This window comes from Arachis ipaensis, chromosome B6 (genome assembly GCF_059453495.1).
Source record: "Arachis ipaensis isolate K30076 ecotype BB chromosome B6, ASM5945349v1, whole genome shotgun sequence".
Taxonomy (NCBI): Eukaryota; Viridiplantae; Streptophyta; class Magnoliopsida; order Fabales; family Fabaceae; genus Arachis; species Arachis ipaensis.
Window position 1 is genome coordinate 84,184,831 of NC_142441.1, and position 3,323 is coordinate 84,188,153.

At 38.6% G+C, this 3,323-nt stretch overlaps 1 non-coding gene across 1 annotated transcript; it reads left to right on the plus strand.

Annotated features, from left to right (window-relative positions):
• Positions 1–2,212: 2,212 nt before the first annotated feature.
• On the plus strand, positions 2,213–2,320 carry LOC148561584 (small nucleolar RNA R71). Its single transcript, XR_015887897.1, has one exon. It is a non-coding gene; the product is annotated as a small nucleolar RNA R71 (small nucleolar RNA).
• Positions 2,321–3,323: the final 1,003 nt, after the last annotated feature.

The following is a 3,323-nucleotide window of genomic DNA, read 5'->3' on the forward strand; positions in this document are numbered from 1 at the left end:
TTATTTCTTTTTAATTCAATTTCAATTCCAATAATCATGTCTTCTTTTAATTCCCTTTCATGTGCTATGGATTTATTATTTACAATGCGTGAGTAGTTTCTTTACTTGATGGGGAGTTGATTAAAAGGAACTCTTGAGTTGGAAGGATTGAAGGAAAAATTTATAATTGAGTTAAATGTTGGATTGCTATCCTGTCACCAACGCCAATCCCTTTGAACTAAGTGGGTTGCAACTTGTGAACAGATCTGGCATTCCAACTTGTTTGACTTTCCCTTACCTAGTAAAGGATAACCAAACAGAACAACTATTAATTATAAATTAATCTTACAATCACTCCATCAATAGTAGAAATTCCAACCAATCAACTCCCAGTCAAGGCTTTTACTCATATTAATTAAATTTCCTCAATTTAAATCCTAATTTACTTAACTCAACTTCTTTGAACAATAAGATAGCACACTTTTCTGCAACTCGTTGGGAGACGACCTGAGACTTAAAACTCCCAGTAATTTTTAATTCAGACTCTCTGTGACATACTTCTAAATTGATAGGCAAATTTTCGGTGAGTTAAGAACTATACTTGCAACGTAACCATTTTAATAATTTTTAATTCACCAGCTTCTGCGTCTCATCAGGCCTCTCAACACCAAACTTAGAGTTTGGTTGTGGCCTCCCAACACCAAACTTAGAGTTTGAATGTGGGGATTTTGTTTGACTCTGCATTGAGAGAAACTTTTCATGCTTCTTCTCCATGGTTACAGAGGGAGATCCTTGAGCTTTAAACACAAGGGAGTCCTTATTCACTTGAAGGACCAATTCTCCTCTGTCAACATCAATCACAACTTTTGCTGTGGCTAGGAAGGGTCTGCCAAGGATGATGGATTCATCTATACACTTCCCAGTCTCTAAGATTATGAAGTCAGCAGGGATGTAATGGCCTTCAACCTTTACCAAGACATCCTCTACAAGTCTATAAGCCTGTTTCTTTGAATTGTCTGCCATCTCTAGTGAGATTCTAGCAGCTTATACCTCAATGATCCCTAGCTTCTCCATTACAGAGAGAGGCATGAGGTTTATACTTGACCCTAGGTCACACAGAGCCTTCTCAAAGGTCATGGTGCCTATGGTCATCCAGTTCTTTGATGAGCAATGGAGGTTCATCCTCCCAAGTCTCATTACCAAATAACTTGGCATTTAGCTTCATGATTGCTCCAAAGTACTTAGCAACTTGCTCTTCAGTAACATCTTCATCCTCTTCAGAGGAAGAATACTCATCAGAGCTCATGAATGGCAGAAGTAAATTCAATGGAATCTCTATGGTCTCTGTGTGAGCCTCAGATTCCCATGGTTCTTCATCAGGAAACTCCATGGAGGCCAGTGGACGTCCATTGAGGTCTTCCTCAGTAGAGATCACTGCCTCTTCCTCCTCTCCAGGTTCGGCCGTGTGGGTTGTGGTTATGGCCTTGCACTCTCTTTTTGGATTCTCTTCTGTATTGCTTGGGAGAGTACTAGGAGGGAGTTCAGTAATTTTCTTACTCAGCTGACCCACTTGTGCCTCCAAATTTTTAATGGAGGACCTTGTTTCAGTCATGAAACTTTGAGTAGTTTTAATTAAATCAGAGACTACAGTTGCTAATTCAGAGTGGCTCTGCTTAGAATTCTCTGTCTATTGCTGAGAAGATGATGGAAAAGGTTTGCTATTGCTAAACCTGTTTCTTCCACCATTATTGTTATTGAAGCCTTGTTGAGGCCTCTGTTGGTCCTTCCGTTAGAGATTTGGATGATTTCTCCATGAAGGATTATAGGTGTTTCCATAGGGTTCTCCCATGTAATTCACCTCTTCCATTGCTGGGTTCTTAGGATCATAAGCTTCTTCTTCAGATGAAGCTTCCTTAGTACTGCCTGGTGCAGCTTGCATTCCATACAGACTTTAAGAAATCATATTGACTTGCTGAGTCAATATTTTATTCTGAGCTAGTATGGCATTCAGAGTATCAATCTCAAGAACTCCTTTCTTCTGATTTGTCCCATTATTCACAGGGTTCCTTTTAGAAGTGTACATGAATTGGTTATTTACAACCATCTCAATGAGTTCCTGAGCTTCTGCAGGCGTCTTCTTCAGATGAAGAGATCCTCCAGCAGAGCTGTCCAATAACATCTTGGATAGTTCAGACAGACCATCATAGAAGATACCTATGATGCTCCATTCTGAAAGCATGTCAGAAGGGCACCTTCTGATTAATTGCTTGTATCTTTCCCAAGCTTCATAGAGGGATTCACCTTCCTTCTGTCTGAAGGTTTGGACTTGCACTCTAAGCTTACTAGATTTTTGAAGCCAAGAAGGCATTGACTAGCTTTTCCCAAGAGTTCAGGCTTTCTTTAGGTTGTGAGTCTAACCATGTCCTAGCTATGTGTCTTACAGCAAAAGGGAAGAGCATAAGTCTGTAGACTTCAGGGTCAACCCCATTGGTCTTGACAGTGTCACAGATTTGCAAGAATTCAGCTAAGAACTGATGAGGATCTTCCAATGGAAGTCTATGAAACTTGTAATTCTGTTGCATTAGAGAAATTAATTGAGGATTAAGCTCAAAGTTGTTTGCTCCAATGGCAGGGATTGAGATGCTTCTCCTATAGAAGTCGGGAGTAGGTGCAGTAAAGTCACCAAGCACCTTTCTTGCATTGTTGGCATTGTTGTTTTCAGCTGCCATTGTTTCTTCTTCCTTGAAAAGCTCTGTTAGGCCCTCTAGAGAGAGTTATGCTTTAACTTCTCTTAGCTTTCTCTTCAAGGTCCTTTCAGGTTCAGGATCAGCTTGAACAAGTATGCCTTTATCTTTGCTCCTGCTCATATGAAAGAAAAGAGAACAAGAAAGTAGGGAATCCTCTATGTCACAGTATAGAGATTCCTTGAGGTGTCAGAGGAAAGAAGAATAGAAGGAGGAGGTAGATAGAAGAGAATTCGAACTTATCAAGAGGGATAGAGTTCGAATTGCACCTTGAGGAGGAGTGTTAGTCCCTTAAATAGAAGGATGTGAGAAGAGGGGAAGAAATTTTCAAAATTAAGGTAAGAAATTTTGGAAATTTGGTAATTGATTTTTGAAAACTAAGATTGGGAAAGAAATTAAGTGATTTTGAAAAAGATTTTGAAATTAGAAATTAAAAAGATATGATTGAAAATTAATTTTGAAAAAATGTGGTTGAAAGGATATGATTGAGAATATATGATTGAAAATAAATTTAGAAAAAGAAAGTTTTTAAAATTAAAGTTGATTACTTGACTTTATGGTTTATCTTATGCTCAATTGAGTGGTTTTTATCAACTCTTG